This window comes from Pipistrellus hanaki (assembly GCF_964339955.1).
Source record: "Pipistrellus hanaki genome assembly, chromosome: 7".
Classification (NCBI taxonomy): Eukaryota; Metazoa; Chordata; class Mammalia; order Chiroptera; family Vespertilionidae; genus Pipistrellus; species Pipistrellus hanaki.
Window position 1 is genome coordinate 79,332,848 of NC_140509.1, and position 24,400 is coordinate 79,357,247.

The following is a 24,400-nucleotide window of genomic DNA, read 5'->3' on the forward strand; positions in this document are numbered from 1 at the left end:
TGAATAGAAATTACTTGCACTTACATACCCTCTTCCCTCCCCTCCCTTCCCCTCCCCTCCCCTCCCCTCTCCTCTCCTCTCCCCTTCCCTAGAGCAGTGTGATCTACCACACAGCAAGCACAGCAGGGTTCTTTGTTTACTCAAAGTTAACTAATATTTTTTGAAAACCTCAGATGCTCTTCCTTGTTTTGTATCTTGAAGCAAAGGTTTCTGGAGTTTGGGTCAAAGGTATAAATTCTTCCTAAACTACAGAAGGAAGGGGAGGAATTGTTTATTTTCTTTCTTTTTCTAGTTGAAGATACGGACTTGCAGAGTTGAATAATGTTAAATGCGTAGAAGCACACATTCCATTTTTTTAAGTCGGGTTTCTCCTGCTCTGAGCATTTAGCTCAGGAATTCAGAGGCTCAAGTCTTGGCCTTAGTTCTAACATCAACTTGCCCTGTAATTCTGGGGAAGTCACTCTGAGCCTCAGTTTCCTCATTTGAAATAAAGAGCTGGCCCTAGCTGATTTGGGTCAGTGGATAGAGCTTCAGCTTGTGGACTGAAGGGTCCCGGGTTCGATTCCAGTCAAGGGCACATGCTCAGGTTGTGGGCTCCATCCCCAGTGGGGGCATGTAGGAGGCAGCGGATCAGTGATTCTCATCATTGATGTTTCTATCTCTCTCTCCCTCTTCTTTCCTTTCTGGAATCAATTAAAAATATATTTAAAAAATAAGAAGTTGGAGTTAGATAATTTCCCAAGTTCCTCCCAGTTCTGGAATTCTAGGATTTCCTTGGATTGGTCTTTAAAATAAATAGGGGCAACTACTAATGAGGACCAGGGAGAAGCCCCGCACGGGAGCCTTCCAATGAAATCACAGAGCACGCCTCTGGCACCTTCTCGGGTTTCTGGAATCCAGCAGACCTGTCACTTGCCCCTCCGCAGAACGATTCTTTCCAGCCGTTTTATGCACCACAAGATCCTGGCAGTTCAGCTGTCAGGAATCCAGAAACCACTACATTTTTGGCAGCTTCGCAGGTCTAAAGTCTTTCCTGTTTGATTTTGTTTAAGACCCAATAAAGCAAAGACCTGTGCAAAAGCAGAAGCTTTCTGCACTGCCTACCCCACAACCACTGTCATCTGTGTTCCTTTTCACGTACATTTAGCTGCGTAAGAAGAGCAACTAATGTGATGGGGGGTGGGGAAGGTTGTAGGTTTTGTTTTCTTACGGTACATTGCCAGGAACTCCTTTATCTCACCCACTGTCTCTCTCTCCGCTCAATCCTCCTCAGGTGACACTCCACATTCCCCTCTCTTTCTACACCCACTGACAACAGAGTTTCTCTTCTCTCTCAACTAAGAACCATCAGAAATCGCTTCCTTGCATTATGTGGCAATAGCCTCACTTTTCAAGGAAAAAGTACACACCAATATTTCACATAATAATAAAAGACAAAAATAAACAGCTTAAAAGATACTGTTTTGCCCCCAGAGAATGCTAAGCTTTCCCTTGTTGAAAATTTGTTGATAGGAAGAGAAGAAAATAGACATACTACATGCCAGGTATATACCCCATCTCCTGTGACACACTGCTATCCCTGTGACTGCAGACAAGAGCCCCGAGGCTGATTCAGAGGGATGGCACTACGTGTGCATATTTAAACAGAGCTCATACAGTTTCTATTATATCATGCTGCCCACAGTACTCTGCCACTATCCGAAAAGAACATAAATTCCATTTCTCGATTTGAAATGTTTTTACATCTCCTTATTTCAACAAAAGTGCTTCTGCAATTTAATAGATAAAGGAAAAGTAAATCTCAAAATGCAATTGCATACATATAGCATGGTGTACAATAAAATAATGTACTTCCTTTGAATGGATACTAATAAGCATTTTGCATTCAACTTAAATAACTGCTGCCTACAATTACTTCATTGTCCAACCTTCTATATATGAATGGATTTTTTTAAAATCCACCACCTATTAAGGATACAGTTCTATTAAAATAATTTTCTTCACCCTCAGAACATTTTTCCATAGCCAACTATAAATATTTACTCTCACTTGACAAGCAAGAGCCCTTTTAAAGGAGAGAAAAACAGTCTGCATAGCTGGTCTAAACTTTTGAACTTTATTTCATCCACAAGAACTATAAAGAACCAGCAGTTTCATAACTCAAGTCAATGCCACCCAACATTCATTCATTCGTTTGTTAGTTCATTTGTTCTCCTTAATGTAAAAAGAATTTGAATTATTGCACAAAATGCTTAGAAGAGATATAAAGAAGAAACATCATAACCAGAGAACATCAGAATAAAATGTCTATTCTAGGAAGACAAAAAAAAGTAAAGTGCCACCATACAGCAATATTGGGACTATAAATTGGACTCAGAGCTAAGTGGCACTTAAAATCAGGAAAATAGATATACACAATTGATTATACAATTCTAGTCGTCTATGAGAGAGAAAAAAGTTCTAGTTAATTAACCAAAGTAAAGCTTAACTTACACCTGGAAAGACATTTCTCAAGAGTGACACTAAAAAAAGGAGCAAAATTCAAGTAGAAAAGGTATTCCTAAACACTCCATTTCAACCAGATACAATGAATCTTTGGGAAATCCACTGTAATGATGAGGGAACTGAAAGGTGAAGACTGTGCTCTAAGTTGAGAATATGCAAGGCTACAACTTCTTGCATTTTTAAGATCTGTTTTAATAAGTAAACATCTAATGTGTGAATCAATGTTAATGTTTTATTTATCCATTGGAATTACAAACTTAGACTTCATAGGACAATGCTCAACCAACGAAACCACACCAGCTAGGGCTACTAAATTAATTTTAAACAAATAAAAACAAAATAAAATGAAAATCAAGGTATTAGCTATGAAATGGGCATTATATCTTAATTCAGAAACTGTGCATGACTCTTTAAAGAAATTACTGAAATAAATATACATATACATAGAAGCATAAAAACCATAAATCTATACTTTGGTGAAATATTATCAACATTCATGTACCTACTGATCAGAGCAAGAAGCAGAACTTTTCTTTCATTTTTTAAAATGTATTTTTATTGATTGCAGAGAGAGAGAGAGAGGGAGAGAGAGAGAGAAACATCAATGATGAAAGAGAATAATTGATTGCTGCCTTCTGTATGCCCCACACTGGGGATTGAGCCCACAACCTGGGCATGTGCCCTTGACCAGAATTGAACCCAGGACCCTTCAGTTTGCAGACTGATGCTCTGTCTACCCAGCCTATAACTGGTGATAGCAAGCCTCCTTGTCTTATTCCCAGTGTTAAATAAAAGACTTTCACCAAGAGCATGGAGTTTTGGAGATATCCCATAATGGGATTCAAGAAGTTTTTTTTTATTCCTAGTTTCCTACGATTAAAAAAAAAAATTTAATGGATGCTGAGTTTTACTAACTGAATTTTTCTGAATTTACTGACCTCATGACCCCATCTTTAATTTGCTAATGTCATGAATTAAATTATTCTAATGTTAAGCCAATATTGCATTCTGGACAGGGAGTTACTTTTATATACTTCTATATATCCTATATATTGAGTTTGCTAATATTTTTATGATTCTTTAATATCTATACTACCTTATATTCTTTTACATAGAAATTTAAACATTTAATGTTTGTGATATTTATCTGCTATTTCTAACGCTGACACTGTATTTTAATTATTATGAAAGTTTTTAGATATATATAAGCAGGAAAGACAGCATAATAAACTGCTACACCCAGCAACTCAGCTTTTATAGATACTAATGTTTTCATCTATAAATATTCCCTACACATCTGTTGGATTACCTTAAAGTAAATCAAGCATTTTAAATTTACACTGAACTTCATATGTAACTAGAAAGTCTATATTCTTAATATATTTTAACCCACTTTATACTGAAACAGATGGAAGCCATTTATAATATTTAGAGATTGTGAGTTTCAATCACAGAAATAATAAAGTCTAAATCTTACAGTAGCATTTGTCTTTGAATATAGTCTATCCAGTTTTTCCCTTAACGCCCTTGAATGAAAACACAGATAATTGAAAATATGTCATGAATGTTATGAACCCAAGAGAAATAGCAAAGGAATATAATCTGAGGCAAAATTTAATTATTTGTCCTGAGAATTTGTTGGAAATGAAAAGCTCATGCAATAAAAGACAATTTTACAGTCTTGTGCATGAACTCATTCTGTGAAAATACTTAGTATTTATATTGCAGTTATTCTACATATTTTAACAGAAAGTACATTATAAATGAGAACTTCATACTTCATGGTGAGAGAACTTTCATTCATAAACCTGTTATATTTGTACTATAATAATGTCTAGTATAGATCTATGAGGATGCTAATATATATAATTTTCCTGTAATAAGTTGCTTTTAAGAAAACACACAGAGCTGAAACCCGTTTGGCTCAGTGGATAGAGTGTCGGCCTGCAGACTGAAGGGTCCCGGGTTCGATTCCGGTCAAGGGCATGTACCTTGATTGTGGGCACATTCCCAGTAGGGTGTGCAGGAGGCAGCTGATCAATGATTCTCTCTCATCGATGTTTCTAACTCTCTATTCCTCTCCCTTCCTCTCTGTAAAAAAAAAACAACAATAATATATATATATATATATATATATATATATATATATATATATATATATATTTAAAGAAAGAATAAAAAGCTTTAATTCTGTTAACTCCCAAAGCTTAGGGATAAAAGTGACCAGAAAAAAAAATCTGCCTTAAACTGCTACTTACATATTACGTGAGTTTAAAAAAAAGAAAGTAAAACTAAAAGTAATATAACATTTTAGAATATAGCATCATAAATTAATTTTCCTATGCCATATCTGAGCAGTATCAATCGGTTAAAACATAGAGGCAGAAACTATGGAAAAGTTGCAAAAAACAGCATAGATGATGGAGTTCTGCCCTTCTCTCAGTACACCTCCTGTGCTGCAGTCTGAAAAACTCTTGCTCTTCCTCCAAACACTGGAAAATCTGCAACTGCTTCTTCATTCGAGAGCTCCTACCTCACTCTATCAAGAAAACAAATGTTACGTTCCCCCACACACACTGACAAGGTATTTCCTAACAATTCATAAACTTTGCAGGTGAGTTATCTTGCGTGGAAAAAGTTTAGGCAGATTATGAAGTAGCTGAAAAATCAACAGCTAATTCTGAAATATCAATAGTAAATAATAAAGAAGGATGGGGACAACCTTCACTACTGCCGAGAGCACAGCAAACCCCCAGATAAACCTCAACAACACACGTTTCTTTAAAACCACAGAAGAGCTGTGAACACGCACAAAAAGAGAAGCGACTGAAGAGGAAGAGGCCACCTTCGGCCCAGGCGGTGAGCTGGGGAAGCGGCTCAGCGGAGGGGCAGGTGGCCAGATGAGAAGAACCCAGACAGGCTCTGGCTTTGTCTGTGGGCCACTTGCTGGGTTTAAATCTGGGCAAAGACACTCTTCTCTGGGAAGCCACTGCCCCACAACAGGGGAGTTTCAGGAATCAGCAGAGGCCGGGAACAGGAAACATGGATGAGCTCCCTGTGACAGAGCATGGGAGGGAAGGGCCAGCCAGGATCCCAGCTGGTAAGACGATGGCCGCTAACATGTCAAAAACCTGCCCGAGGCCACGTGAGAGTCAGCATCACTCCGAAAGAGCAGAGAGCACTGGACAAAGGGAGTCTCTGCATTCTCAAGGTCTCCATAGGCCTCTTCCAGGTACAGTACATCCCCAGTCAACATCATTGGTAGGTTCTGTGGTTTTAAGGGAAATCACATATGACAAAACCATTTTTACCCCAGGCTAACCGATGTAAACAAGAGTTAAGTTCCTATGGCATCTCATCAGCTATATAATGAAGTGATGTTGAATGAAACGTTATTTGAGAACCTGCTGGACTGACTCCTACCAAGAGCCTGTGGGGGCAGAGCGGGAGCCCCCACTGGCGATGCAGATGAGCAGGTGGTGACAGGGGATGGTGGGGAGGGAGGCAGAACGCCTCGCCAACTTCCTTGGATTCCTCTCTTTTTCGAAAAAATATTTTAAGCCTCGGAGCAGGGACAACAAGTCCTCTAGGCAGCAGGGCTCCAAGGAGGTGATGAGCAGTCATTGGAAGGGGGAAGGAGTCTTCAGGAGAGAGCCACAAAGCCCCAGCTACCTCCTCAGGCGCTACAAGTGAATGAAGGCAGAGGGTGAAGCAGCTGAGAAAGAGCATCAGGTCTCCATAGGGCAAACGGTGTTGTTTTTTTTTGGGGTGGGGGTGGGGGAGAGACTGTATCTTGGAGAAGGATGAGAAAGCTTTATGCCTAAGATCAGATACCAAGCGGAGGTCTCTTCCTGCTGGGAGGGGTGCAAAACACCCGCCCAAAGCCCACTGCAAGTAAAAGGCAGGGAGGAGAGGCAGGAATGCTACAAAAATCTCCAAGGTCCAGGTGTATGTGGCCTTCTCCAAGCTGAAGCCGAGCAAGAACAACAGAGAACCACCTCAGGCCTCCACCCCAAGCATAAGCCTGGCACAGCATGCTAAGCAAGGAGGGAAAACCACTGATCGGCTCCTTCCTAGCCGCTCACGGAACTTCCGGGCTGCTCATGTTGTTCACCTTTTTTTTTCTTCTTAAAACATATTTTATTGATTTTTTACAGAGAGGAAGAGAGAGGGATAGAGTTAGAAACATCGATGAGAAAGAATCATCCATCAGCTGCCTCTTGCACACCCCCTACTGGGGATGTGCCCACAACCAAGGTACATGCCCTTAACCAGAATCGAACCTGGGACCTTTCAGTCCGCAGGCCGATGCTCTATCCACTGAGCCAAACCGGTTTTGGCATGTTGTCCACCTTTTAACAGTTTGGTCCTAGCTATTTTTAAGTTCCAACATCTGGATCTCCTGAATTCTCTCCTCTGTCTGTTCTCCATATCAGTTGTTATTTTTCATTGCCTTTATATCATGAAAGCAAGCAAGAATGGGGAATACTTTCTTCACTTAACATTTACACTCTAAGTCTTATAATCAGTGGCGAAAAATATATTCCATCTAGACCTGGGCATACTGTGAGTTGAATCTTCCATTGAATGTGCATGTCATGTTTTGCCTCAGGACAGAGGGACAGAAGTAACGCTGGAGAAGAGTCTAACCGTGGTCAGAACAATCTGTCTGCAATTTTTTTTTTATAGTGGAATTCCAAGTAAGTTATTCTCCCCTGTTCCAAGCAGGGGAGTTTAACTTGACGGAGAGCTGGACTTAGAGACTTGCTTCCAAGAACAGAATATGAAATGGAGAAAACCAGTAACGTTACAGTAGAGAAACCTGGCAAATGCTATGCCGCTTAGGTAACCAAGGTTAGCATCATCAGTGACCGTATACTGATAGCATATAGGCCTGATATGGGATGAGAATACTTTTTCACCTCTGTGAGTCTTTCTCCAAACCCATAACCCCAGTCAAGTCATGGGAAAAACATCAGACAATGGAGGAACATTTTGCCAAATACTTGGCCGAATACTCCTCAAGACTGCCAAGGTCATGGGAAATAAGAAAGGACTGAGAAATGTAACAAACCAGAAGACACTGATAATAAGGCATGATGTCTAAATGCAATGTGATATCCTGGGTGGATACCTGGCACAGGCAAAGGATATTAGTTGAAAAATTGGTGGAATCCAGATCGTCTGGAGTTTAATTCACAGTAATGGACCTTAAACCATGTTGGTTTCTCAGTTTTGGTGCCCTGGCAATGGAAGATGTTAATGTTAGAGGAAACTGGATGAGGGGTACACGGGATCTCTCCATATTACTTTTTTAACTTATCTGTAAATCCAGGGATTATTCCGAACCAAAAAGTTTATAAACCAACAGAAAATAAACAAAAAAAACCAGAAATAATATGTCTGGTAAAAGTGATGACCAAGTGGGTTCTCTGACCTGTGTCTGGTTCTTCCCTCATGCATCGTCCCTGTCACTGTTGCTTGGATGGGACAAGTGATATGCATGAAGATACTGTTTAGAATGACTATCCTCTCATACAAAATCACTAGAATATTCTTTTCTGCTGCACAAAAATCATGCAGGTAGAAGACACACCTTCTGTGTTTTCATTACTTCTGCACATCATCTGGCCACCACCCCAGATGGATGCAGGAATTTCAGTTTCAGGTTGTTAAAGGCAAATGTGCCAACTTCTTCCTAATGTTTAAGCTTCAATTTTGTAGCCTTTTAAAACAAAATGTTGAGAACCTTGATGTGTACTAGTACTTCTAGGGAGTGGTAATGAGCAGCCTCTAACACAGACGCACAGTTTATTACTTACACGGACACTGCTAGTAGGCACTGTGGTTTTGACACTTACATAGTGTTTTCAGTTATTTTGAGTAGATTGAATTTAATTTATTCACATGATGAACTGCCAAAAAAAAAGAGATAATGCATAAGAACCACAAATTTTGAACTTTAGAAAATTATGGAAGTATGTAAAAATGACTAATCCTATAGGTCCTGCTGGGAACCAATTCCAGCATGTAATAATTACAAGAGTTTCACCAAAAGGTTGGTGAAGCTTGGGCGGCTCAACAAGGGTGAGCCACACATGTAGTTTACCTATTGGAATGGCTAAACGGCACTTCCCTCAAACCTGAATAGGATTGTCTGCTGCCAGACAGCTCAGGGCATTGTATTGCCTCCTGTTGGCCAAACACCTGTACAGCTATAGGCTATTCCCCAAACTGACAATGCTTCTGTATTCTACCCTTTAAAGTGTATATCTCCACCTTACCTTAGGACAAATTGTGTTAAATAAATAGCATGGGGTCCTTAAACAAAATTAGTCTTCAGTTCCTTTAGCTGAAGATCCTCTGATCCCCAATGCCTTTCCAAATTATCTTTCTCTTTAGACTCCTTCAATCTATTCATCAGCCCCTTTCTTCAGAATGCTGAACCCTTTGTAAGGCTAGGAAAAGAACCCCGGCAGGTCCACCCCAAATAAATTTTATTTGTGAACTGTATTTATCTGATCAAATGTCTCATATAACAAATCAAGATTTTCTCTGATAGTTCAGGGGGGGAAATGTTAAAAGAAACAATGTAAAGATGATTTTATTCGAAGTGGTTATCTACATCTTCAATGAGAGATTGTGGGGAAATGCCTGCAAGTAGAACCCTGGCACATTCTTTCCTAACTCATCACTTAGAAACCAAACAGGAACAAAGAAAGCAGATTTTCCTAAAGGTCAAAATGCAGGAATCCTAAACATCCAGACATGAAAATAGTTTTTGACTATTTTTGATGCCTTAACACATAAAAATAATAAACACTTGAAAGGGTTCACAAATTTACAAAAGGTTAAAAAATTTTTAACTAATTTACAACCACCTTGATTTACAGATGGAAAAAACTGAAGCCCAATATTTGTTTAAATTCATACAGGATTTGAATAAGAGTGATAGTGTTAGAGCAAGAACCCTGCTCTCTTTCTCCTTCATCATCTTTCCACAACATAACTTCTCCTTTCAGACACTGCAACCTTCAATCAGTGTCTTTCTAACTTTTTTAGAAAGTATATCCCAAATTTCTGATAACTAGACTATATATTACCCTTTGGGATAGGGTAATATATAGTCTAGTTATTTGTAATTCCTGGCTCAAACCCCTTTACCAAAGGAAGGTTCTTCTAAGCCAGAGCAACACACACACACTGATTTGATTTGATGACTTGTACTATGTAAAATAACCTCAGCAAATAATTAACAAAGACATCAAGTGATTAAAATAAGTGAAACCATAACAGTGGTGACAATTATGTTAACAGTTCATTCAGACATTTATTTATTTATTTTTTAAAAATATATTTTATTGATTTTTTACAGAGAGGAGAGAGGGATAGAGAGCTAGAAACGTCAATGAGAGAGAAACATTGACCAGCTGCCTCTTGCACACCCCCCACCAGGGATGTGCCCGCAACCAATGTACATGCCCTTGACCGGAATCAAACCTGGGACCTTTCAGTCCCCAGACCAACGCTCTACCACTGAGCCAAATTTATTGATTGGTTCAGCAATCACTTAGGGAACACCTACTTATTGATTGGTTCAGCATTTATTGATTGGTTCAGCAATCACTTAGGGAACACCTACTATGGGTCAAGTATTGTGCTGGGGATCGAAGGAAAAGATGAATGTTCACTAGTTTTAAGGATGTTATAGGCCGGTAAAGAGAGACAGACCCCATGAACCAAGTCCAAGGACGAGTACGAGGATAATAATAGGCTAAAATGAGGCCATAGAGGGTGAAGGGCGAGGTCAGTCACAGAATTAGGAGGGACAGATGGGTGTCAGGGAAAGCCCCACAGAGGGATGACCTTGAGCTGGAGTTTGTTGGCCTTGATAGATGAGGATAGGATACTGGCGAAGGGGGGGTGGGGATTGGGGGTGGAGCTGGGCAGGCAGGATGTGTGAGAAGTGCAACATTTTCTAAGATGATCAACTGAGAGGCACAACATACTATAAAGTACACAGAAAAACAGCACGCAAGCTGTCTGGTAAGGCTGGATTTTGGGAACGTGAGGTCCAGCAAAAGCCAGGGCTTAGCTATTGCTAAGAAATATGACTCTATCCACAAAGAGTTCTTAATTGCTCCTGAATATAGACCCTTTTCAGATGTTTCAAGATAACTTAAAAAAACATAATAGCCCACTTTACGAGTCAGGCCCTTTACATACATTTCTCACTTAACATTATTCTCAACAACCTAGAAATAGGAATGATTTAGTTATTTCTGTACATCCACCCTTTTCAGAATTTAAAGATAATAACAACAAAGTGACCAGTGTTTTATTATTTACTACAAGTCAGGCACTATATAGACATTTCTTATTTAATTTTATATTCACAGCAATTGTAGGAATAGGAACTATTTCTATCAGATGATCCAGACTGCTAGTGCCCTGGCTGCTTGCCAGAAGCAAAGCTTAAGTTCTCTCTGTAGAAAACTAACATCAAAATTTCTCTATAATAAGAAGAAATAACTGATATCAATAAAAAAAAATCAGGTCCTCAAAGAGGCAATGTAACATGAAAACAAAATAAACCAAACACACAAGAGGGAGAACAGATGATGGGACCTGATGCACAGTTCCCATCATCTACAATAATGAGACAGACCTTACACTACAGTTTTCCTCTATCCATAGTAAATGCAAGGAGCTACAAGATAAAAGTTAAGATTTTTTTTCAGGGAATTACAAAATGTAAAAGGAACTAAATGGAATTATAGATCTAAAAAATATAGCAACCAAAATTAAGAGTTTAAAAGGAAAGACTTGAAAACAGACTAGATGCAGCTAAAGAGATAAAAAGAAAAGATGTTAGACATCAGATCACAAGAAAACAGACAAAAAAAGAGAGAAAATATTGAAAAAGCGTAAAAGATATAAAGGCTCAGTGACTATATCTATGTCTTTTAAAATATGTGTAACTGAAATTCCAGAAAGAAAAAGAAAACAATATTTTTAGAGGTAATGGCTCAGAATTTTTAAAAAATCAATCAATGGTCTTAAGCACACGTTTGAGAAACCCTGCAAATCTCAAGGGGGATAAAGAAAAAGAAAACTATACAAAGGAACATTATTTTTTAGAATAAAAATCAGTAAAGGTATAAAAAAATCAGAGATAATTGTGTATTAAAAAAATATATCACTGATCCCAAAAGAATAGCATAAGAAGCCAGTCTTCTAACTCCCTCACATTGCTAACAGTAGTCAGATACAAAGTAATTCTCCTCCTAAAATGCACACATCTTGTAGATTTATTGGTTAAAACTTCCGAAGCATTTGCTCGTTGAGCCATCCCAAGGCCAGGGTTCCTGCCAAGGTGTCATTCCATTCTTGCATTAACACATGGGATCAAATAAAATGGAATTCCCCAGCCCCCATCCACGTCTCAGAGAGTCACCGGCTGCTGGAAAACAACAGAAATTTATTTTCTTCTGGAAATGAATCAGAAGGCAGACCATCACTTGGTAGCCAGCATATGATTCAGCAGAGCTTTGTGCACAAAAAAAAAAAAAAGGTATAAAGTTCAAAGACGACCCCAAAAGGCTCTGGAAGTAAGCAGGGAACTGCTTTTACTCTTCCTGGAGCCACTGCTGGCAGCACCTATGAACTTCTGACTGTGTGTAACCGAAGGAAGAACCCACCGCGATGGCAGAGTAGTGGCTTTAGAGAGCAGCCAACGACAAGCACGTGGGCACCAGCCAACACAGGTAGGAGAAACGCTCATGTGTGGCAGCAGGTTTATATGGCCAGGGACGCGAGGAGGTGGAAACCAGGGCATGAACGTTGACTGTGACTATTGAAACCGTTTCTCAGAAAATATGATACTTTTTGTGTCTCGTAAGATTGTGTTGATAGCTTTTTGTCTTCACTAAGCCATGGTTACATAAAGAGCAAATCATTTATAAACTCAATATTTTTTCTGGATTTGACGGGATGTCAGAATCGGCAATTTAAGCAGGAGGATGAAAGCACAGAACATGAAAGCCAGTGTTTGAAACGCCATGCATCTTAACACGATCACCTCTTTAGGGCACTCCCTGATCTGCACTCACGTTTTTGACACTAAGCACCTCCCAGCAATGGGAGACCATCCGTGCTGATAATTAGAGTTATTATGTAATAATAAAAACTGCAGTAGAACAAGTTGTACTTATTCCAGCTGTTAAACTAAAAGTTCTTGGGAGTCTAGAGGAATTGCCTTCTTTTGAGCTCAAACTGGCTACATGTTTGATGATTTTACTCTTTGAAAAGGGAACTGTTCTATAGAAGAGGGGGGAAAATTAGGAAGTATGAAAAAGTTTAATTCTTTTTTATGCTTTTCCTTTCTCTGAATGTTCTTGTAACACGTGAAGGCATTTTGGTTTTCTATTTTAAGAATGCTGTACAACTCTAAGTACTCTAAAAAATGGACAAATCAAGGGCCCACAATAGGGTCCGGTCAGCAACGGGTCTTTATTCATCTTTATGATTTCCTTCTTAAAGCCTCGGAACTGAAGCGAGCTTCCATCTTTCCACCCATTTTCACCATTTCACCATTCTAATGGTTTGATTGGTTTTGTTTAAAAAAAAAAAATGGGCCCAAATTGGGGAGGACAGGGAGATCCTCTTGAGGATTCATTTTGCTATTTATTATGATCTACTGAAACAGAGTAACTTATAAAGATTCAGTTTTACACATACCCGATCTTTCTTTGGATTCATCTTTTCTGCAACTCATGTTAACTATTTTTCAAATAAAAAAAATATTTCATTTTAAGACTTCAACACTGGTTTTTGGCAGACAGCTTTTTCAACATAGTTTCAACTCTTTGAACCTGTCCCCACAATTCATTTCCCACTGTCTCGGCTTCCAAGACAGCAATGGCCAAAGGACTGAGATGAGTGTGGAAGCCCATGAAAGTTATTTTTCTAGCGTTCCGTTGAGCAGGTTACAGTAACAACGGACAGGTCCTGCATAATTTGACAGCTTTACAGAACCTCTTAAATAAATTTAAGAGATTGGGGGGTGAATCCTCATTTTTAAACCAAGTTATTCAAGAGACCATGTGATTGAGGGAAAAGAGGCAAAATATCTGGGACAGAAACTATCTGGGATACACACAAGTTTTGTTTTGTTTTCCCTACTCCCACCCCCAAATAATCCAGGTAACTGCAGCCCAAGGGGAACCTCCCTCCTTTCCTATCTTACTTGTTTAGAGGGAAAGTAGTGTTACAGAGTGTCCTTAGGCAAAGAGGAAACTCAACACTAAGCAGCCTGCAATAGGGAAAGATGCTACAACCATCTTTCCAGGGAGTCATGGCTCCTCCATGGAATAGGGGCCAGTGGCATAAGCTGCCTGAGAAGAACGTGATGGCCTGTGTCCAGAATGGTGTTGTGATGAGAGTGGGTGGGGGTGGGGAAAGGACTTGAAGCACAAAGTTACTGTCATCTAATCTCTATTATCTTCACATCCATGTGGAGCTTTGGTAAACTTTTCAAATGTTCTCATTCAAGATATATTGAATTTTAACAGCAAATGTTATAAAAGTGTCATAAGAATAACCCTAGTGTCATCCCCCTGACGTCTCCCCTCCTTTCTACTCTATCTGTGAAGGCAGCTCTAACTTACCACTGCCTCCAGGCAGACTTCCTTACGCCCTCCTCATCCTTTCCCAAGGAGGAAATATTATCCTCCCTTCCCTGACCTTATCCATGTCTTCTTCATGGCACATTTCTTTCTACTTCTTACTGTACATAGCATGGTAATTCTTAACAGACTATAATAAACCAGTTTTAATACTTTGGGGTTGAAAAGCAGAGACCACCTGTTTCTTTTCAAACCTTAAAAGTCAAAGCTCATTAATTTTGTCAGAAAATTAGAAAGACCGGGACCGAGGGAAACACTACAAAAGTAAATGTCACATGAAAAACAAGAGTCAAATGGAAAATATCATTCTTTTACTTATTCCTCCCCAAAATGAAGGGTGATCAGGAACAAATGGCCACTAATATTGTTTTTTTATTCAGAGTAAAGAAATATTATCAACCTTAACACAACCTCAGGTTTTTATGCAAAGCATATAAGAGTATATTGGCCACTTCATGATATTTCATTACAGGAGATAGTGTATTTCTGAATTTGATTTAAGTCAATGTAATTTTTTCCTAACTTATTGCCAATCTGTAATGCCTTTAGATAACTGCTTATATTAATTTCTTATATCTTCTTCCAGTATGTGTGTGTGTGTGTGTGTGTGTGTGTGTAAATACTTATCCACCCTAATTCCTGCTTATACAAAAAAAGCATAAAATGTATACCACTCTGTATCCTGATTTTTTTATTTGCACTGTTCCTGTTTTAATTTTTAAAAATAATTTATTGTCTTAAGTTTTACATATGTCTCCTTTTCTCTGCTTGACCCCGCCCACCCCATTCCCACCTCGGGCAAGCCCCCACCACCTCAGTGTTTATTCAACTAGTCCTTTTTACATGAACAAATGCCTTACTTATAATCTTTTCATTTTATAACTTTTGTTGTAATAGATACCCTCTCATTAGTGTGTCCTTTCATTGATGGATAGAATACTGATAGGTAAATATATTTGTCATTTTTGATAGATTCAAAGACATTTTAAACTGTTCACTTTAGCCTTGTAAAGAAGATGTTCAAATTTCTCAAACTAGATTTAAGGTGTTATATTATTTAGTTTCAAAATATGGTCTTGGGCAAATTTTGATTTCCCATGGTCCTTTCGGTGACCTAGTAAGAGGCACTGATTTTCAGAAGAAGTGCTTGTGCTGGTGAGTGACAAGAACCTACAATAAAAACTAATACTACAAAGTGCTAACTAAATTGTTCACAATAAGAAAGATGGTTATTTTTCTCAGATTATCCCAGATCTTTGGAGCAGTTTGACGAAGTTAGTAAACTACAGCCATGTTCAATATTTGTAATCTTAAAGAATTCAAATTGAGAAATATTTCAATGCAATATTTATTCAGATGGCCACGTATAAAGTCTATAAACTCCCTGTCAAAGTGAAGTTCTAGTCAAAGAGCCTCAATTCAAATTACCACAAGAAATAAAAACAAAACAGATAAAAAAACAATGTGGTTGTAATTTTTTAAGATCTCAACATTGCTTTCTATTTTTCTCTCCCAAGGAAATACTGTATTTTCTAAAAAAAAAAATTCATTATTTTTCCTCATGTACAAGACATTAGTGACAGGTCAAAAGATGTAATAAGATGTCTCTGCTAAGAAGTACCTCCTAATCAATCTTGAGGCATAAATAGTCAAACATTGCTTTATTTTAGTTTGATGAATGAAATAAAACAGAGCAAATGAGAAATTGTTTAATTCCACCATTAAAAACAGCCAAATATTTCTCTGAGAGCACCTCTTCCTTTCCTCATTAAAGTAACCTGTAAGTTTACCAAATAAACACCATGAACACTTTCAAATCGTCTTATTACCTCACTGTCCTAGCATTAAAAAACAAAACAAAAAAAACCCCACACAAAACAAATACAATTTTTTTTTTTAATAAAAGCAAATACAACATTTGTGTATTTTAAAAAAATCAACATTTTGCTGGAAGGCTTAAAATAAGGTTGACATAAAAATTCCAAAACATGGGTAAGATCGCCCAGAGCAAGGAGTACATGTTTGGGCGAATCTGTTGTCAGAGTTCAGAAAAGTAAACAAGTAATGAGTTGTTTACTTTTCAATTGATCAAAAAAGCATGCCTCCCCGAGGAGAAGCTGGATCAGCGTGGGCGGCAGTAGGATATTGGAATGGACAGAGATCAAGACCGCGAGACAAGCAACCGTAAATTTAGCCCCAAACATCCCTTCCGATATTTTGCTGTTTTCTTAAAATATTAAATTTACCAATTATTTTTAAATTTCACATATTTTGCTATTTTCTTAAAATATTAAATGTACCAATTATTTTTAAATTTCACATATTTTAAATGTTAGCATGACCACTGAGTAACAAAAAAATAAAACTCACGCTCGCGCAAGGCAGAAAAGGACATACAAACAAATGTTAACCTGAGACCCAAGATTTAACACCTTTTTGGCCAATCACTTCAACTAGCACGGAAGCAAAAGAAGCCTAGATCTATGCCCTGGAGACATCATTGTACATCCTGTTTTAAGAGATGATATCTTAATCAATAAAGAAATTTTAAAAAAAAGAAAAGAGAGATGCTCCTGTGTTTTCTGAGTGTGACACATACACCTTCACACTGAAATGGTACCTGGAAACGCTGGCATCTACTGAGACCTATTGTTACCCTGCAGGTTGCTCTGGCACACTGCATTTCTGTGCATGGACCCCCCACAAAACCCTGCGGACAAGGCAAACAACCCCGTCAAAGTCAAACCTCTGCTCACCAAGCTCAACCGCCCTAATAGGGCAGGAACTGTTCAGTTCATTGCAATGTAAGAAACAAAAATGACTAACACAATAAAGAAATGATTAAGTTGAACTACATGAAACCGCTGATATTTGACTGTTTTTGATAAATGAAAGTGGAAGTTCATGGGGTTCAACTTTATATAATTCCTGAAGCCTGACCAAAAATAGACATTCATGACCAAGAGTTGATTCAAGGAGATTTAAAAACTGGAGCAAAAATGGTTTACAATTTAAAATCTAAATGATAAAATAGAGTATTGGCTTTTTATTTCATTTTAAACTCTAGTGAACAGAGATTCTACAAAATTGTATTGAAAGATAAAGTGAATATACTCATCTGACACAGATACCGGTTTTCTAACAGAGCTAAATTCACCCTCATGGTATCTGTGAAACTTTAGAGCTGATGTTTGTGGATATTCTATGCAAGAATATGATTTTAAAATATACTGACCTTTTATATGTCTTAGAAAACATATCTTATAAATTAAAGCAAAAATCATTCAACGCTATAATTTTACAACATTTTCAGAAATAATTCTTAAGCCAATTAACCTGACTATTCAAATATTAAATTATTTATGTGTGGTATATATGCGTGCGCGTGTGTAAATGCATATATTTAAGTGTCGGACACATTTTGTTCAGTGCCACATATTAGGCTGCTTTGAATGATTAAGATTTTACTTCTTTTCCAAACGCAATGTAATTCAGCCATCTAGTGGTAAAGTATAAAGCCATCATTTCTCTGTATTTATTATACTATAAAAATAAGACTAGAAGTATGGAGCGGTATTATAGGTTGTTTAAATTTATGGTTTCCTTTTCCTGGTGAGCTCACGGAGCTTAATCAAGAACCCAGGAGCATTTTCTTAGTGAGTCATGTAAATATTAACTTCATTTTTAAAGTTATTTTTATTTTACTTTAAGGAGCATATAATTATAAAACATTCTGCCAAAAATTCTATTATTTTAACAAATAAGTAAATTTGGCCCTAAGCTTGCCAACACATGTCTTAGGCCTATAGAAGACCCAGTCTAGTGGGAAAGGTACTATACATACATGTAAGTCACAGGAAAAAACTATAGTAAGTACCATCCTAAGGCACCATGGGAGCAGAGAGAGAGGAATGCTTAAACCTGATGACAGCTTCCCGGAGATGCTAAAGTGAAGTTGGAGGATAAACGTTGGAGGATAAAATTCACCAAATGGGCAGGGGGTACTAAAACACTGATCAATGTGTATAAGACAAAGGAAAAAGGACAAGGCACATTAAGAGAACATCAAGGATTTGCCATGGTTACAACAAAGTTTACATGTGAAGATGGGGAGAAACAGCTGGCGGTGGGGTCAGAAATTTGAGTGTAGTGTAGTGTTTACAGAAAGCTGTGACATTGGCCTTCTCTGTGCTCCATGTCTTCAATGTCCATGTCCAATGGTTGCTTCCAAGTCCATTACCTCCATACCAGATCTCTCTGATACTCATGCAAAGTCAAACAAATAATTGAAATCCAACAGATACTTCCAACTTTAAATGTTCAAAAATACAAGCATCATCTTTGAAAGACCTGCTTATTTTTCTACCCCACATCTTAATGGAGCCACAAACCTTCAAATGACCAAGCTTAAGGTCTTCCTTCTCTCCCCAATCAAATGGAATAGAAGATTCTATAGATTCCACTTTCTTACTATATTTTGTAAACACAGCTGCTCTATCCCCTCTGAGACTCCTGAGTTTACTTCATGTCATCTTTTATCAGGACAATTACAACTGTCTACTGATTCCTAACTCCCTGTATCTAGTGATTTCCAACAAGGTGGTGAAAATATGGGTCAGGAGAAGAGACAAGAGATCTTAGGCTGAAACCAGATAAGGGAGCAATGGGCATGCAAATAAATGGGGAATGAGTGTGATCATCCAGGCAGCCCCTGCAGTACAAAGATGAAGTCCAAACACAGGACCTTCAGGGGTCCCAATATTCATGGGTGAGCAAAGTAAAAGAAAAAAAAATCAAGAAATAAGAAAGTCAAAGTTGATAAGGAGATGAGGGAGAGAGGTATTAAGCAAGGCAAGAGAGGAGTAAGTTTTGAGAAAAGTGATTTATAAAGTTAGATATTTAGAAGAACAATAATGTGACTACTGATAATACATCATTGGATCTAGCAAGTTGGAGTTCCCGGTTGACCTTATTAGTAATGGTTGCCAAGAATTGCATTAGGGTTCTAAAAGGAAACAGAATAACGTGGAGCAATTGTCCAAGAAGTATGGCTGTGAAGTGAGAGAGGAAAAGAGAAGAGAAGGAAATATAGGGCTGTAGGAAGATGTCTCTTTTCAGAGCATTCAAAATCTTGAATATTTAAGAGGTGTATATATAAAGATATGGTGAAGACAGGATGGAGAATAAATGTCAGAATAAAAGTTCCACGTGAGATGGAGGGTGATGGATCCACTTGGACTGACTTAGAGAAAGAGCAAGGCACCCCAATTTCTGACATGGTAGTTTGTATAATCACAATCATAGATGAAATTAAAGGTAGAGGAGCAATTGAAAACATTGCTACCCAATGTTTTGTTTGAAACAAGAGATGAAGGAATGTACCTCATGGTGAAGAAACAGAGGCTAAGATGAAAGAGATGGAAATATTAATAAATGAAGTTGACTGCTTAATAAAATGTTGTGTGCTATGTTAAGGCATTAAGACTCTAATCACTAATAGATGAAAAATAATCAAATAGTTCCTGTATTTTCCAATCATGTACTCTCATTTCAAATTCTGAACCTTCAAACTAGTTTAACATTTGCCATTTCAAAAGTCAACTGTACTGAAAGGATAATGAAAATGAACACAGTGCTTCCTTGTAGACTACGAAATACAAACCTCACAAACTCCATCTCCTCCAAAATTTCCATTTCTCTTTCTCCTTTGTAAGGGATGGTGTACAAGAATCAACTAGGACACTGTAATCCTCACTCTTAGTCAAAGAGGTCGCTTAGTCAAATAAAATGGGTGTTTTTAATAAAGTTGGCATCAATTATCCCCAAAGAACATGTCCTTCTAAAGCATTATAAGCCAAAGTAAACACCTTGGTGCTCCAGAAACAAAAGGATATCTGATGAGCTGAAATTATCAGTTTATAAATATCTCAATAATCAAGAAAAGAGCTGTTATTATTTGCAGGCTACAGTAAAGTATTTTGTTGCTGCTTTTTTTAAGTTTAACGTTTTATTTAAAGCTGGTATTTATTATAGAAATGCTAAAATAGACTTTATTCCTATTATTAATGGGAAGCGGGAATAAAGAAGTAACGGTTTTTAACACACTATCTCTATGCCTAACCTTGTATTTAACAACCCAACCTCACATTTCTCAATGTGCAATGTTATCATAGCTTTGTGAATTTAAAAAGCATACCAAGAGACCACGTAAAATGGTTTAAATTTAATAGCACCATATTAGCAAACTTAAATAAAAAACAGCATGCAAATGCTCTATTATTTCAAGTGAATAAATAAATTAATAAATGGAATAGATTTTGCTCTACAAATGCCTTTTAATAACACGGTAAAAGGCGCAACCCAAAAACAATGTAAGCTAAAAGCATTATTTTTTCTTTGTGTTGTTAGCCAAGAAAAATATGTACAGTAACAATGCACTTGTACATATGAATGGGGTTTAAGAGGAGGACCGATAAGCTCATTGGAAGGCACACCATTCTGACATGAGGGTCCTTAACATGTGGGCAGAGAGGGGGAGAGGAGAGCGATGGTTCAGGCACGGACAGTGGGAAGGTGGGCGTGACAATGGTACAGCAGCAAATGAAGGGCTAAGCAGGTGATACAAATTACACCAAGGCGCTGTGAATTCCAATTCCTGAACAAATTCAGAAAGATATGTCAACCCAGAGATGTCAAGATTTCAATCGAGCAAAGATAGCATTTTTAAGTGTCATAAAATGTAAAATGCCATCTCATTCACTAATTTGTCAGTCATATTATCTGAAATTGTTTGTAAAACTTAAATGCCAATAGAATGTAATATTGAAATATATATTACATACAGTTTTAAGTGATATGCCCACCCAAGCTAATCACATTTGAAGTTTACTGTACATATGTGTAAAACTCCAAGACTCTCCAGCTTCCCCAAATTCAGGTATTATATTAAATGACAAGAATATAGTATAAATGACAGCAATAATAGCAAGCAACATCAAATAAAAATAAGTTTACCGAATATTGCCAGGTTAATGCCCCGATCTCTAAAAATCAGCAAAGTGTTTAAATATTGGTCTTATCTAGCTACCTCATTCCATCTACCCTACATCACTTCAGTCCAAAACACTGATTTTTAAACTGATCTCCTAGTGACCACTAATTCCCAAAGGTCTGAATATGGCAGCCAGAGTAATCATTTAAAGACACACACATCTAATTAGGTCACTCTTCTATAAATGTCCGGTAAGCCTGACCAGGGACTACAAAGGTATACGATCCAGCCCCTAAGTCTCATCTTTCATGGCCCACAAATCTTTTTTCAGGTCCTCATCAATATCCTGGGGTAATCCTCCAAGAGAGCTAGCTATCTGAGGGAATAAAGGTCAAATGCTCTATCAACACATTCAACTGTACCTACACTGGACTTTAGGTAAAAAGCCAAGAGTCTTAATCTAATGCTATGTTAATTGGATTTCTTTTCAATTTCCTCATCTCTAAAGAAAGGATATTGGCCGAAAAGATCTCTAAAACCCTTCAAGCTCTCCGATTCTATAATTCTTTCACAACTTATTTTACGTGAAGACTGCAGAGTCACTGGTTCTACCCCATTCTCTACACTGATCTGTTGTACTAACATTAAGTTCAACTATTTCCTTTTCAATTCAGTGTCTGCACTAGGCATCGGGGCACTTTTGGAAAATACCTATTTCTCCAGTTTCAAGTTTAGCTACCTGTTTTGACAGCTGCCCTTTGGTTCACCTTTGTTAAGAGCAACAGTGCCATATGCTTCCCCATTCAAACACCGCTGTGTGGAAAGCTCCATCTCAGACTCAATTTATTTATCCTCCTAGAGTAACATTCGAATAGGTCAGTGTTCTGTTAATACTGGCAAGAAAATAATGTAAAAGATTATAATCCTGAAACTGCAGAGTCAGTCTAGTAAAGAAACACGCCGTCTATTCAATTTCCTGTCATACACAGTGGGAAGAAGCTTAAGTCAGTGCTGGTATATAGAAACGGCGCATTCTGCTCTGAAAATTTACAGTCATGAAAACAGTGTCTAAAGCTCTTAATTATAAAATAGTTCTTAATTTAACCTTAAAAACTCACGGAGTAATTTTAAATTGTGTTGAAACTGCTAATAATATCACCTACACCTTCAAATTCTGAACCAAGTATGTAATTAAACCAAAATGTCCTGCCAGACAAAATATATTTTGAGAATTTTGTTGGTTTACTGTCCACCTGTGTTTATCCATGGATTATGTACCTGTCTTGTAATAAAGAAAGAAAAACTGAAGACACACATGAATTAGGCGAAAAACCCAAACATCTAGGAAAGTTTGAGCAGTGTCAATTTCTATGCCTTTAATTTTGGGTATGTCCTAGTGATAAAAATAAAGGATGTCTCCTTAGTAAACTGTAACTTATAAACCCGTGCTATGTAATGCCTATTACTGAAAATATCTCTTTGGAGGACCCTTACTTTTCCTGCCATGCTTTCATTTTGATTTACTTATAGAAATGACCGCCTATAAAGTTAACCACTCAAGATGTTAAAAAAAATACATCAGTCCACTTAAGTGTATCTTAATACTAAACATTACTTCGCTCATTTAGTTCTTTCCTATTGAGAAGAACAAAGAATTCTCAAATTTTAGTTAATGATTTTGCTATATAAGCCATCCAACTTTTAGCCTTATCTTCCTTAACAAAAAAAATAAAATGGGTGTTCTGAAAAAATACATATAATAAACTTTGCTATCGTCATTGACACTTGTACTAATTAACATGTCTATAGTTTGTGAATACAATGCAAATGATATTCACAATGACAGTCCCAAGGAATGCAAGATTCAGTATTATTAACTGAACTTTAAAATGACAGCTGTATTTCAATGCTCAGAAGAGCAGTCTTTGGAGGGCATGCATGGTAAGCTGCAAGGAAAACAAATGCTACATTCTCTTTTCTTGCTTTTTGCCTTTTTAGATGATGATGTATTCTGGAATAGACTATATTTGTACCTGTTGCAGCATTCAAAGGGTAAAGACCAGCATACAATGAAAAGTCAGTCTCCTTTTCCTCAAAAAAATAAAAATGGAACTCCCATTTGACCCAGTGACCCCACTTCTAGGAAGATAGCCCAAGAAACTAGAAACACCAGTCAGAAAGGATATATGCACTCCTATGTTCATAGCAGCACAATTTACAATAGCTAAGATTTGGAAATAGCCTAAATGTCCATAAGCAAACGAGTGGATTAAAAAACTGTGGTACATCTACACAGTGGAATACTATGATGTTATAAAAAAGAAGGAACTTTTGCCATCTGCAGCAGCATGGATGGACCTGGAGAGCATTATGCTAAGTGAAATAAGCCAGGCAATGGAAAAAAAAATACCACATGATCTCACTCATTTATGGAAAATAAAGAACATTATAACCTGGTGAACAAAAAGATAGATACAGAGGCAGTAAAGCATTGAACAGACTGAAAATTACAGTGGGAAGACTGGGGAGTTTTGGAGAGGGGAAAAAAGATCAAACAAAAGGACTTGCATGCATGCATATAAGCATAACCAAGGGACACAACACACTATGGGGGATGGGGGAGAGATGAGGACATGTGCCAGGGTGTAGGGGAGGCTGGGAGAAGGTCAATGGGGATATATGTACTATATATAAAAAGGAGATACATGTACTATTTATAATACTTTAAACAATAAAAATAAATTTTTAAAAAAAGTCAGTCTCCTTCCCACTCCATATAAAAACTGCCATCTTTGTTGGGTTAATTTGCATAGTTGCTCTGATTGGCTGGTGGGTGTGGTTGGTGGGCATGGCTTATGGGTGTAGCTGAGTGATGGTTAATTTGCATATTAGGACTAGCACCTTGTCTATTACACAAGTTGGAATTTTTTCTCCCATTTTTGTCTTTACTGGTAATTTAGTTAGTATTTTTTCTTATATGCAGGATGTTTTTAATATTGTCACATTCATCCATCTTTTCTTTTATGGTTTCTGGGTTTGGGACCATACTTAGAAAGGCTTTCTGACTCCAGGATTAAACATCAGACTCTAGGTGATTCCTCTTCCCTCAGATCATGTCCCCAACTGCTGGCTACTAGCATTTCAAAAGAAATCCAAAAGCTTTCAAGCAAGTTGTGCAGAGAACAGTCAATGCTATCAGTCTAAGATCTGTTTGAAG

At 37.6% G+C, this 24,400-nt stretch overlaps 2 protein-coding genes across 4 annotated transcripts in view; one reads left to right on the top strand and one right to left on the bottom strand.

Moving 5' to 3' along the window:
- NT5DC1 (5'-nucleotidase domain containing 1) overlaps nucleotides 1–24,400 on the bottom strand; it is a 93,788-nt gene that overhangs the window by 32,254 nt on the left and 37,134 nt on the right. The gene's annotated exons all lie outside the window — the stretch shown is intronic.
- The window catches only part of COL10A1 (collagen type X alpha 1 chain), a 32,235-nt gene continuing 19,789 nt past the window's right edge, over nucleotides 11,955–24,400 (top strand). For both annotated transcript variants that reach the window (XM_084890142.1, XM_084890143.1), the window contains exon 1: nucleotides 11,955–12,272. The gene's annotated coding sequence lies outside the window, so the exon portion shown is untranslated. The remainder of the gene's footprint in view (nucleotides 12,273–24,400) is intronic.